We start from the raw sequence: 15,210 nt of genomic DNA, 5'->3' as shown, positions 1-15,210 counted from the left end.
TGCTACGAACCTCCAAAAAATGCGACAGTCATTTAGTAAGAGTTGCTAATGAACTCAATTTAATGCTACAGTGATGTTGTGAGAATTGCTCAACAACTCAAAATTATGCTAACAGTAATGTAGTGATAGTTGCTAATAAACTCAAAGTGATGCTGACAGTAATGTAGTAAGAGTTGCTACGAACCTCAAAATATTGCGACAGTGATGTCGGAAGAATTGCTAATGATCTCAAAATGATGCGACAGTGATGTAGTAAGAATTGCTAATGAACTCAAAATGATGCTAACAGTAATGGAGTGAAACTTTCGAATAACCTCAAAGTGATGTTGACAGTCATGTAGTAAGTGTTGCTACGAAACTCAAAATATTGCGACAGTGATGTCGGAAGAATTGCTAATGAACTCAAAATGATGCTAACAGTAATGTAGTGAGAGTTGCTAATAAACTCAGTGATGCTGACAGTAATGTAGTAAGAGTTACTAATAACCTCAAAATAATGCTACAGTGATGTCGTAGGAATTGCTAATGAACTCAAAATAATGCGAAAGTAATGTCGGAAGAATTGCTAATGATCTCAAAATGATGCTACAGTGATGTCATAAGAATTGCTAATGAACTCAAAATGATGCTAAGAGTAATGTAGTGATAGTTGCTAATAAAATCAGTGATGCTGACAGTCATGTAGTGAGAGTTGCTTCGAACGTAAATAATGCGACAGTGATGTTGGAAGAATTGCTAATGATCTCAAAATGTTGCGACAGTGATGGAGTAAGAATTGCGAATAAACTCAAAATGATGCTCACAGTAATGTAGTGATAGTTGCTCATGATCTCAAAGTGATGCTGACAGAAATGTAGTAAGTGTTTCGAACAACCTATAAGTGATGCTGACAGTCATGTAGTAAGAGTTGCTACTTACCACAAAATAATACTACAGTGATGTCGGAAGAATTGCTAAAGATCTCAAAATGATGCGACAGTGATGGAGTGAAAGTTTCGAATAACCTCAAAGTCATGCTGACAGTCATGTACTAAGAGTTGCTACGAATCTAAAAATAATGCGACAGTAATGTAGTAAAAGTTGCTATGAACCTCAAAATATTGCGACAGTGATGTCGGAAGAATTGCTAATGAACTCAAGATGATGCTAACAGTAATGGAGTGAAACTTTCGAATAACCTCAAAGTGATGCTGACAGCCTTTTAGTAAGAGTTGCTAATGAACTCAATTTAATGCTACAGTGATGTCGTGAGAATTTCTCAACAACTCAAAATGATGCTAACAGTAATGTAGTGATAGTTGCTAATAAACTCAAAGTGATGCTGACAGTAATGTAGTAAGAGTTGCTACGAACCTCAAAATAATGCAACAGTAATGTAGTAAGAGTTGCTACGAACCTCAAAATATTGCGACAGTGATGTCGGAAGAATTGCTAATGGTCTCAAAATGATGCGACAGTGATGTAGAAAGAATTGCTAATGAACTCAAAATGATGCTAACAGTAATGGAGTGAAACTTTCGAATAACCTCAAAGTGATGCTGACAGTCATGTAGTAAGTGTTGCTACGAACCTCAAAATATTGCGACAGTGATGTCGGAAGAATTGCTAATGAACTCAAAATGATGCTAACAGTAATGTAGTGAGAGTTGCTAATAAACTCAGTGATGCTGACAGTAATGTAGTAAGAGTTACTAATAACCTCAAAATAATGCTACAGTGATGTCGTAGGAATTGCTAATGAACTCAAAATAATGCGAAAGTAATGTCGGAAGAATTGCTAATGATCTCAAAATGATGCTACAGTGATGTCATAAGAATTGCTAATGAACTCAAAATGATGCTAAGAGTAATGTAGTGATAGTTGCTAATAAAATCAGTGATGCTGACAGTCATGTAGTGAGAGTTGCTTCGAACGTAAATAATGCGACAGTGACGTTGGAAGAATTGCTAATGATCTCAAAATGTTGCGACAGTGATGGAGTAAGAATTGCTAATAAACTCAAAATGATGCTAACAGTAATGTAGTGATAGTTGCTCATGATCTCAAAGTGATGCTGACAGAAATGTAGTAAGTGTTTCGAACAACCTATAAGTGATGCTGACAGTCATGTAGTAAGAGTTGCAACTTACCACAAAATAATACTACAGTGATGTCGGAAGAATTGCTAAAGATCTCAAAATGATGCGACAGTGATGGAGTGAAAGTTTCGAATAACCTCAAAGTCATGCTGACAGTCATGTACTAAGAGTTGCTACGAATCTAAAAATAACGCGACAGTAATGTAGTAAAAGTTGCTACGAACCTCAAAATATTGCGACAGTGATGTCGGAAGAATTGCGAATGAACTCAAGATGATGCTAACAGTAATGGAGTGAAACTTTCGAATAACCTCAAAGTGATGCTGACAGCCTTTTAGTAAGAGTTGCGAATGAACTCAATTTAATGCTACAGTGATGTCGTGAGAATTTCTCAACAACTCAAAATGATGCTAACAGTAATGTAGTGATAGTTGCTAATAAACTCAAAGTGATGCTGACAGTAATGTAGTAAGAGTTGCTACGAACCTCAAAATAATGCAACAGTAATGTAGTAAGAGTTGCTACGAACCTCAAAATAATGCAACAGTAATGTAGTAAGAGTTGCTACGAACCTCAAAATATTGCGACAGTGATGTCGGAAGAATTGCTAATGGTCTCAAAATGATGCGACAGTGATGTAGAAAGAATTGCTAATGATCTCAAAATGATGCTAACAGTAATGGAGTGAAACTTTCGAATAACCTCAAAGTGATGCTGACAGTCATGTAGTAAGTGTTGCGACGAACCTCAAAATATTGCGACAGTGATGTCGGAAGAATTGCTAATGAACTCAAAATGATGCTAAAAGTAATGTAGTGATACTTGCTAATCAACTCAGTGATGCTTACAGTAATGTAGTAAGAGTTGCTACGAACCTTAAAATAATGCAACAGTAATGTAGTAAGAGTTGCTACGAACCTCAAAATAATGTGACAGTGATGTCAGAAGAATTGCTAATGATCTCAAAATGATGCGACAGTGATTTAGTAAGAATTGCTAATGAACTCAAAATGATGCTAACAGTAATGGAGTGAACGTTTCGAATAACCTCAAAGTGATGCTGACAGTCATGTACTAAGAGTTGCTACGAACCGAAAAATAATGCGACAGTAATGTAGTTAAAGTTGCTACGAACCTAAAAATAAATACGACAGTGATGTCGAAAGAATTGCTAATGAACTCAAGATGATGCGACAGTGATGGAGTGAAAGTTTCGAATAACCTCAAAGTCATGCTGACAGTCATGTACTAAGAGTTGCTACGAATCTAAAAATAATGCGACAGTAATGTAGTAAAAGTTGCTACGAACCTCAAAATATTGCGACAGTGATGTCGGAAGAATTGCTAATGAACTCAAGATGATGCTAACAGTAATGGAGTGAAACTTTCGAATAACCTCAAAGTGATGCTGACAGCCTTTTAGTAAGAGTTGCTAATGAACTCAATTTAATGCTACAGTGATGTCGTGAGAATTTCTCAACAACTCAAAATGATGCTAACAGTAATGTAGTGATAGTTGCTAATAAACTCAAAGTGATGCTGACAGTAATGTAGTAAGAGTTGCTACGAACCTCAAAATAATGCAACAGTAATGTAGTAAGAGTTGCTACGAACCTCAAAATAATGCAACAGTAATGTAGTAAGAGTTGCTACGAACCTCAAAATATTGCGACAGTGATGTCGGAAGAATTGCTAATGGTCTCAAAATGATGCGACAGTGATGTAGAAAGAATTGCTAATGATCTCAAAATGATGCTAACAGTAATGGAGTGAAACTTTCGAATAACCTCAAAGTGATGCTGACAGTCATGTAGTAAGTGTTGCGACGAACCTCAAAATATTGCGACAGTGATGTCGGAAGAATTGCTAATGAACTCAAAATGATGCTAAAAGTAATGTAGTGATACTTGCTAATCAACTCAGTGATGCTTACAGTAATGTAGTAAGAGTTGCTACGAACCTTAAAATAATGCAACAGTAATGTAGTAAGAGTTGCTACGAACCTCAAAATATTGCGACAGTGATGTCGGAAGAATTGCTAATGAACTCAAAATGATGCTAACAGTAATGGAGTGAAACTTTCGAATAACCTCAAAGTGATGCTGACAGTCATGTAGTAAGTGTTGCTACGAACCTCAAAATATTGCGACAGTAATGTCGGAAGAATTGCTAATGAACTCAAAATGATGCTAACAGTAATGTAGTGAGAGTTGCTAATAAACTCAGTGATGCTGACAGTAATGTAGTAAGAGTTACTAATAACCTCAAAATAATGCTACAGTGATGTCGTAGGAATTGCTAATGAACTCAAAATAATGCGAAAGTAATGTCGGAAGAATTGCTAATGATCTCAAAATGATGCTACAGTGATGTCATAAGAATTGCTAATGAACTCAAAATGATGCTAAGAGTAATGTAGTGATAGTTGCTAATAAAATCAGTGATGCTGACAGTCATGTAGTGAGAGTTGCTTCGAACGTAAATAATGCGACAGTGATGTTGGAAGAATTGCTAATGATCTCAAAATGTTGCGACAGTGATGGAGTAAGAATTGCTAATAAACTCAAAATGATGCTAACAGTAATGTAGTGATAGTTGCTCATGATCTCAAAGTGATGCTGACAGAAATGTAGTAAGTGTTTCGAACAACCTATAAGTGATGCTGACAGTCATGTAGTAAGAGTTGCTACTTAGCACAAAATAATACTACAGTGATGTCGGAAGAATTGCTAAAGATCTCAAAATGATGCGACAGTGATGGAGTGAAAGTTTCGAATAACCTCAAAGTCATGCTGACAGTCATGTACTAAGAGTTGCTACGAATCTAAAAATAATGCGACAGTAATGTAGTAAAAGTTGCTACGAACCTCAAAATATTGCGACAGTGATGTCGGAAGAATTGCTAATGAACTCAAGATGATGCTAACAGTAATGGAGTGAAACTTTCGAATAACCTCAAAGTGATGCTGACAGCCTTTTAGTAAGAGTTGCTAATGAACTCAACTTAATGCTACAGTGATGTCGTGAGAATTTCTCAACAACTCAAAATGATGCTAACAGTAATGTAGTGATAGTTGCTAATAAACTCAAAGTGATGCTGACAGTAATGTAGTAAGAGTTGCTACGAACCTCAAAATAATGCAACAGTAATGTAGTAAGAGTTGCTACGAACCTCAAAATATTGCGACAGTGATGTCGGAAGAATTGCTAATGGTCTCAAAATGATGCGACAGTGATGTAGAAAGAATTGCTAATGAACTCAAAATGATGCTAACAGTAATGGAGTGAAACTTTCGAATAACCTCAAAGTGATGCTGACAGTCATGTAGTAAGTGTTGCGACGAACCTCAAAATATTGCGACAGTGATGTCGGAAGAATTGCTAATGAACTCAAAATGATGCTAACAGTAATGGAGTGATACTTGCTAATCAACTCAGTGATGCTTACAGTAATGTAGTGAGTGTTTCGAATAACCTCAAAGTGATGCTGACAGTCATGTAGTAAGAGTTGCTACGAACCTCAAAATATTGCGACAGTGATGTCGGAAGAATTGCTAATGAACTCAAGATGATGCTAACAGTAAGGTAGTGATAGTTGCTAAGAAACTCAGTGATGCTTACAGTAATGTAGTAAGAGTTTCGAACAACCTCAAAGTGATGCTGACAGTCATGTACTAAGAGTTGCTACGAACCTCAAAATAATAAGACAGTAATGTAGTTAAAGTTGCTACGAACCTAAAAATAAATACGACAGTGATGTCGGAAGAATTGCTAATGAACTCAAGATGATGCTAACAGTCATGTAGTGATAGTTGCTAAGAAACTCAGTGATGCTTACAGTAATGTAGTAAGAGTTGCTACGAACCTTAAAATAATGCAACAGTAATGTATTAAGACTTGCTACGAACCTCAAAATAATGTGACAGTGATGTCAGAAGAATTGCTAATGATCTCAAAATGATGCGACAGTGATTTAGTAAGAATTGCTAATGAACTCAAAATGATGCTAACAGTAATGGAGTGAACGTTTCGAATAACCTCAAAGTGATGCTGACAGTCATGTACTAAGAGTTGCTACGAACCGAAAAATAATGCGACAGTAATGTAGTTAAAGTTGCTACGAACCTAAAAATAAATACGACAGTGATGTCGAAAGAATTGCAAATGAACTCAAGATGATGCTAACAGTAATGGAGTGAAACTTTCGAATAACCTCAAAGTGATGCTGACAGCTTTTAGTAAGAGTTGCTAATGAACTCAATTTAATGCTACAGTGATGTCGTGAGAATTTCTCAACAACTCAAAATGATGCTAACAGTAATGTAGTGATAGTTGCTAATAAACTCAAAGTGATGCTGACAGTAATGTAGTAAGAGTTGCTACGAACCTCAAAATAATGCAACAGTAATGTAGTAAGAGTTGCTACGAACCTCAAAATAATGCAACAGTAATGTAGTAAGAGTTGCTACGAACCTCAAAATATTGCGACAGTGATGTCGGAAGAATTGCTAATGAACTCAAAATGATGCTAACAGTAATGGAGTGAAACTTTCGAATAACCTCAAAGTGATGCTGACAGTCATGTAGTAAGTGTTGCTACGAACCTCAAAATATTGCGACAGTGATGTCGGAAGAATTGCTAATGAACTCAAAATGATGCTAACAGTAATGTAGTGAGAGTTGCTAATAAACTCAGTGATGCTGACAGTAATGTAGTAAGAGTTACTAATAACCTCAAAATAATGCTACAGTGATGTCGTAGGAATTGCTAATGAACTCAAAATAATGCGAAAGTAATGTCGGAAGAATTGCTAATGATCTCAAAATGATGCTACAGTGATGTCATAAGAATTGCTAATGAACTCAAAATGATGCTAAGAGTAATGTAGTGATAGTTGCTAATAAAATCAGTGATGCTGACAGTCATGTAGTGAGAGTTGCTTCGAACGTAAATAATGCGACAGTGATGTTGGAAGAATTGCTAATGATCTCAAAATGTTGCGACAGTGATGGAGTAAGAATTGCTAATAAACTCAAAATGATGCTAACAGTAATGTAGTGATAGTTGCTCATGATCTCAAAGTGATGCTGACAGAAATGTAGTAAGTGTTTCGAACAACCTCAAAGTGATGCTGACAGTCATGTAGTAAGAGTTGCTACTTACCACAAAATAATACTACAGTGATGTCGGAAGAATTGCTAAAGATCTCAAAATGATGCGACAGTGATGGAGTGAAAGTTTCGAATAACCTCAAAGTCATGCTGACAGTCATGTACTAAGAGTTGCTACGAATCTAAAAATAATGCGACAGTAATGTAGTAAAAGTTGCTACGAACCTCAAAATATTGCGACAGTGATGTCGGAAGAATTGCTAATGAACTCAAGATGATGCTAACAGTAATGGAGTGAAACTTTCGAATAACCTCAAAGTGATGCTGACAGCCTTTTAGTAAGAGTTGCTAATGAACTCAATTTAATGCTACAGTGATGTCGTGAGAATTGCTCAACAACTCAAAATGATGCTAAAAGTAATGTAGTGATAGTTGCTAAAAAACTCAAAGTGATGCTGACAGTAATGTAGTAAGAGTTGCTACGAACCTCAAAATAATGCAACAGTAATGTAGTAAGAGTTGCTACGAACCTCAAAATAATGCAACAGTAATGTAGTAAGAGTTGCTACGAACCTCAAAATATTGCGACAGTGATGTCGGAAGAATTGCTAATGGTCTCAAAATGATGCGACAGTGATGTAGAAAGAATTGCTAATGAACTCAAAATGATGCTAACAGTAATGGAGTGAAACTTTCGAATAACCTCAAAGTGATGCTGACAGTAATGTAGTAAGAGTTGCTACGAACCTTAAAATAATGCAACAGTAATGTATTAAGACTTGCTACGAACCTCAAAATAATGTGACAGTGATGTCAGAAGAATTGCTAATGATCTCAAAATGATGCGACAGTGATTTAGTAAGAATTGCTAATGAACTCAAAATGATGCTAACAGTAATGGAGTGAACGTTTCGAATAACCTCAAAGTGATGCTGACAGTCATGTACTAAGAGTTGCTACGAACCGAAAAATAATGCGACAGTAATGTAGTTAAAGTTGCTACGAACCTAAAAATAAATACGACAGTGATGTCGAAAGAATTGCTAATGAACTCAAGATGATGCGACAGTGATGGAGTGAAAGTTTCGAATAACCTCAAAGTCATGCTGACAGTCATGTACTAAGAGTTGCTACGAATCTAAAAATAATGCGACAGTAATGTAGTAAAAGTTGCTACGAACCTCAAAATATTGCGACAGTGATGTCGGAAGAATTGCAAATGAACTCAAGATGATGCTAACAGTAATGGAGTGAAACTTTCGAATAACCTCAAAGTGATGCTGACAGCTTTTAGTAAGAGTTGCTAATGAACTCAATTTAATGCTACAGTGATGTCGTGAGAATTTCTCAACAACTCAAAATGATGCTAACAGTAATGTAGTGATAGTTGCTAATAAACTCAAAGTGATGCTGACAGTAATGTAGTAAGAGTTGCTACGAACCTCAAAATAATGCAACAGTAATGTAGTAAGAGTTGCTACGAACCTCAAAATAATGCAACAGTAATGTAGTAAGAGTTGCTACGAACCTCAAAATATTGCGACAGTGATGTCGGAAGAATTGCTAATGAACTCAAAATGATGCTAACAGTAATGGAGTGAAACTTTCGAATAACCTCAAAGTGATGCTGACAGTCATGTAGTAAGTGTTGCTACGAACCTCAAAATATTGCGACAGTGATGTCGGAAGAATTGCTAATGAACTCAAAATGATGCTAACAGTAATGTAGTGAGAGTTGCTAATAAACTCAGTGATGCTGACAGTAATGTAGTAAGAGTTACTAATAACCTCAAAATAATGCTACAGTGATGTCGTAGGAATTGCTAATGAACTCAAAATAATGCGAAAGTAATGTCGGAAGAATTGCTAATGATCTCAAAATGATGCTACAGTGATGTCATAAGAATTGCTAATGAACTCAAAATGATGCTAAGAGTAATGTAGTGATAGTTGCTAATAAAATCAGTGATGCTGACAGTCATGTAGTGAGAGTTGCTTCGAACGTAAATAATGCGACAGTGATGTTGGAAGAATTGCTAATGATCTCAAAATGTTGCGACAGTGATGGAGTAAGAATTGCTAATAAACTCAAAATGATGCTAACAGTAATGTAGTGATAGTTGCTCATGATCTCAAAGTGATGCTGACAGAAATGTAGTAAGTGTTTCGAACAACCTCAAAGTGATGCTGACAGTCATGTAGTAAGAGTTGCTACTTACCACAAAATAATACTACAGTGATGTCGGAAGAATTGCTAAAGATCTCAAAATGATGCGACAGTGATGGAGTGAAAGTTTCGAATAACCTCAAAGTCATGCTGACAGTCATGTACTAAGAGTTGCTACGAATCTAAAAATAATGCGACAGTAATGTAGTAAAAGTTGCTACGAACCTCAAAATATTGCGACAGTGATGTCGGAAGAATTGCTAATGAACTCAAGATGATGCTAACAGTAATGGAGTGAAACTTTCGAATAACCTCAAAGTGATGCTGACAGCCTTTTAGTAAGAGTTGCTAATGAACTCAATTTAATGCTACAGTGATGTCGTGAGAATTGCTCAACAACTCAAAATGATGCTAACAGTAATGTAGTGATAGTTGCTAAAAAACTCAAAGTGATGCTGACAGTAATGTAGTAAGAGTTGCTACGAACCTCAAAATAATGCAACAGTAATGTAGTAAGAGTTGCTACGAACCTCAAAATAATGCAACAGTAATGTAGTAAGAGTTGCTACGAACCTCAAAATATTGCGACAGTGATGTCGGAAGAATTGCTAATGGTCTCAAAATGATGCGACAGTGATGTAGAAAGAATTGCTAATGAACTCAAAATGATGCTAACAGTAATGGAGTGAAACTTTCGAATAACCTCAAAGTGATGCTGACAGTAATGTAGTAAGAGTTGCTACGAACCTCAAAATAATGCAACAGTAATGTAGTAAGAGTTGCTACGAACCTCAAAATATTGCGACAGTGATGTCGGAAGAATTGCTAATGGTCTCAAAATGATGCGACAGTGATGTAGAAAGAATTGCTAATGAACTCAAAATGATGCTAACAGTAATGGAGTGAAACTTTCGAATAACCTCAAAGTGATGCTGACAGTCATGTAGTAAGTGTTGCTACGAACCTCAAAATATTGCGACAGTGATGTCGGAAGAATTGCTAATGAACTCAAAATGATGCTAACAGTAATGTAGTGAGAGTTGCTAATAAACTCAGTGATGCTGACAGTAATGTAGTAAGAGTTACTAATAACCTCAAAATAATGCTACAGTGATGTCGTAGGAATTGCTAATGAACTCAAAATAATGCGAAAGTAATGTCGGAAGAATTGCTAATGATCTCAAAATGATGCTACAGTGATGTCATAAGAATTGCTAATGAACTCAAAATGATGCTAAGAGTAATGTAGTGATAGTTGCTAATAAAATCAGTGATGCTGACAGTCATGTAGTGAGAGTTGCTTCGAACGTAAATAATGCGACAGTGATGTTGGAAGAATTGCTAATGATCTCAAAATGTTGCGACAGTGATGGAGTAAGAATTGCTAATAAACTCAAAATGATGCTAACAGTAATGTAGTGATAGTTGCTCATGATCTCAAAGTGATGCTGACAGAAATGTAGTAAGTGTTTCGAACAACCTCAAAGTGATGCTGACAGTCATGTAGTAAGAGTTGCAACTTACCACAAAATAATACTACAGTGATGTCGGAAGAATTGCTAAAGATCTCAAAATGATGCGACAGTGATGGAGTGAAAGTTTCGAATAACCTCAAAGTCATGCTGACAGTCATGTACTAAGAGTTGCTACGAATCTAAAAATAATGCGACAGTAATGTAGTAAAAGTTGCTACGAACCTCAAAATATTGCGACAGTGATGTCGGAAGAATTGCTAATGAACTCAAGATGATGCTAACAGTAATGGAGTGAAACTTTCGAATAACCTCAAAGTGATGCTGACAGCCTTTTAGTAAGAGTTGCGAATGAACTCAATTTAATGCTACAGTGATGTCGTGAGAATTTCTCAACAACTCAAAATGATGCTAACAGTAATGTAGTGATAGTTGCTAATAAACTCAAAGTGATGCTGACAGTAATGTAGTAAGAGTTGCTACGAACCTCAAAATAATGCAACAGTAATGTAGTAAGAGTTGCTACGAACCTCAAAATAATGCAACAGTAATGTAGTAAGAGTTGCTACGAACCTCAAAATATTGCGACAGTGATGTCGGAAGAATTGCTAATGGTCTCAAAATGATGCGACAGTGATGTAGAAAGAATTGCTAATGATCTCAAAATGATGCTAACAGTAATGGAGTGAAACTTTCGAATAACCTCAAAGTGATGCTGACAGTCATGTAGTAAGTGTTGCGACGAACCTCAAAATATTGCGACAGTGATGTCGGAAGAATTGCTAATGAACTCAAAATGATGCTAAAAGTAATGTAGTGATACTTGCTAATCAACTCAGTGATGCTTACAGTAATGTAGTAAGAGTTGCTACGAACCTTAAAATAATGCAACAGTAATGTAGTAAGAGTTGCTACGAACCTCAAAATAATGTGACAGTGATGTCAGAAGAATTGCTAATGATCTCAAAATGATGCGACAGTGATTTAGTAAGAATTGCTAATGAACTCAAAATGATGCTAACAGTAATGGAGTGAACGTTTCGAATAACCTCAAAGTGATGCTGACAGTCATGTACTAAGAGTTGCTACGAACCGAAAAATAATGCGACAGTAATGTAGTTAAAGTTGCTACGAACCTAAAAATAAATACGACAGTGATGTCGAAAGAATTGCTAATGAACTCAAGATGATGCGACAGTGATGGAGTGAAAGTTTCGAATAACCTCAAAGTCATGCTGACAGTCATGTACTAAGAGTTGCTACGAATCTAAAAATAATGCGACAGTAATGTAGTAAAAGTTGCTACGAACCTCAAAATATTGCGACAGTGATGTCGGAAGAATTGCTAATGAACTCAAGATGATGCTAACAGTAATGGAGTGAAACTTTCGAATAACCTCAAAGTGATGCTGACAGCCTTTTAGTAAGAGTTGCTAATGAACTCAATTTAATGCTACAGTGATGTCGTGAGAATTTCTCAACAACTCAAAATGATGCTAACAGTAATGTAGTGATAGTTGCTAATAAACTCAAAGTGATGCTGACAGTAATGTAGTAAGAGTTGCTACGAACCTCAAAATAATGCAACAGTAATGTAGTAAGAGTTGCTACGAACCTCAAAATAATGCAACAGTAATGTAGTAAGAGTTGCTACGAACCTCAAAATATTGCGACAGTGATGTCGGAAGAATTGCTAATGAACTCAAAATGATGCTAACAGTAATGGAGTGAAACTTTCGAATAACCTCAAAGTGATGCTGACAGTCATGTAGTAAGTGTTGCTACGAACCTCAAAATATTGCGACAGTAATGTCGGAAGAATTGCTAATGAACTCAAAATGATGCTAACAGTAATGTAGTGAGAGTTGCTAATAAACTCAGTGATGCTGACAGTAATGTAGTAAGAGTTACTAATAACCTCAAAATAATGCTACAGTGATGTCGTAGGAATTGCGAATGAACTCAAAATAATGCGAAAGTAATGTCGGAAGAATTGCTAATGATCTCAAAATGATGCTACAGTGATGTCATAAGAATTGCTAATGAACTCAAAATGATGCTAAGAGTAATGTAGTGATAGTTGCTAATAAAATCAGTGATGCTGACAGTCATGTAGTGAGAGTTGCTTCGAACGTAAATAATGCGACAGTGATGTTGGAAGAATTGCTAATGATCTCAAAATGTTGCGACAGTGATGGAGTAAGAATTGCTAATAAACTCAAAATGATGCTAACAGTAATGTAGTGATAGTTGCTCATGATCTCAAAGTGATGCTGACAGAAATGTAGTAAGTGTTTCGAACAACCTATAAGTGATGCTGACAGTCATGTAGTAAGAGTTGCTACTTACCACAAAATAATACTACAGTGATGTCGGAAGAATTGCTAAAGATCTCAAAATGATGCGACAGTGATGGAGTGAAAGTTTCGAATAACCTCAAAGTCATGCTGACAGTCATGTACTAAGAGTTGCTACGAATCTAAAAATAATGCGACAGTAATGTAGTAAAAGTTGCTACGAACCTCAAAATATTGCGACAGTGATGTCGGAAGAATTGCTAATGAACTCAAGATGATGCTAACAGTAATGGAGTGAAACTTTCGAATAACCTCAAAGTGATGCTGACAGCCTTTTAGTAAGAGTTGCGAATGAACTCAACTTAATGCTACAGTGATGTCGTGAGAATTTCTCAACAACTCAAAATGATGCTAACAGTAATGTAGTGATAGTTGCTAATAAACTCAAAGTGATGCTGACAGTAATGTAGTAAGAGTTGCTACAAACCTCAAAATAATGCAACAGTAATGTAGTAAGAGTTGCCACGAACCTCAAAATATTGCGACAGTGATGTCGGAAGAATTGCTAATGGTCTCAAAATGATGCGACAGTGATGTAGAAAGAATTGCTAATGAACTCAAAATGATGCTAACAGTAATGGAGTGAAACTTTCGAATAACCTCAAAGTGATGCTGACAGTCATGTAGTAAGTGTTGCGACGAACCTCAAAATATTGCGACAGTGATGTCGGAAGAATTGCTAATGAACTCAAAATGATGCTAACAGTAATGTAGTGATACTTGCTAATCAACTCAGTGATGCTTACAGTAATGTAGTGAGTGTTTCGAATAACCTCAAAGTGATGCTGACAGTCATGTAGTAAGAGTTGCTACGAACCTCAAAATATTGCGACAGTGATGTCGGAAGAATTGCTAATGAACTCAAGATGATGCTAACAGTAAGGTAGTGATAGTTGCTAAGAAACTCAGTGATGCTTACAGTAATGTAGTAAGAGTTTCGAACAACCTCAAAGTGATGCTGACAGTCATGTACTAAGAGTTGCTACGAACCTCAAAATAATAAGACAGTAATGTAGTTAAAGTTGCTACGAACCTAAAAATAAATACGACAGTGATGTCGGAAGAATTGCTAATGAACTCAAGATGATGCTAACAGTCATGTAGTGATAGTTGCTAAGAAACTCAGTGATGCTTACAGTAATGTAGTAAGAGTTGCTACGAACCTTAAAATAATGCAACAGTAATGTATTAAGACTTGCTACGAACCTCAAAATAATGTGACAGTGATGTCAGAAGAATTGCTAATGATCTCAAAATGATGCGACAGTGATTTAGTAAGAATTGCTAATGAACTCAAAATGATGCTAACAGTAATGGAGTGAACGTTTCGAATAACCTCAAAGTGATGCTGACAGTCATGTACTAAGAGTTGCTACGAACCGAAAAATAATGCGACAGTAATGTAGTTAAAGTTGCTACGAACCTAAAAATAAATACGACAGTGATGTCGAAAGAATTGCTAATGAACTCAAGATGATGCGACAGTGATGGAGTGAAAGTTTCGAATAACCTCAAAGTCATGCTGACAGTCATGTACTAAGAGTTGCTACGAATCTAAAAATAATGCGACAGTAATGTAGTAAAAGTTGCTACGAACCTCAAAATATTGCGACAGTGATGTCGGAAGAATTGCAAATGAACTCAAGATGATGCTAACAGTAATGGAGTGAAACTTTCGAATAACCTCAAAGTGATGCTGACAGCTTTTAGTAAGAGTTGCTAATGAACTCAATTTAATGCTACAGTGATGTCGTGAGAATTTCTCAACAACTCAAAATGATGCTAACAGTAATGTAGTGATAGTTGCTAATAAACTCAAAGTGATGCTGACAGTAATGTAGTAAGAGTTGCTACGAACCTCAAAATAATGCAACAGTAATGTAGTAAGAGTTGCTACGAACCTCAAAATAATGCAACAGTAATGTAGTAAGAGTTGCTACGAACCTCAAAATATTGCGACAGTGATGTCGGAAGAATTGCTAATGAACTCAAAATGATGCTAACAGTAATGGAGTGAAACTTT

The sequence above is a fragment of the Aulostomus chinensis genome, chromosome 1, assembly GCF_037954235.1.
Source record: "Aulostomus chinensis isolate RoL2024-O1b breed Wild chromosome 1, RoL_Achi_v1.0, whole genome shotgun sequence".
NCBI classification, from domain to species: domain Eukaryota; kingdom Metazoa; phylum Chordata; class Actinopteri; order Syngnathiformes; family Aulostomidae; genus Aulostomus; species Aulostomus chinensis.
This window is presented reverse-complemented; position numbering follows the sequence as displayed.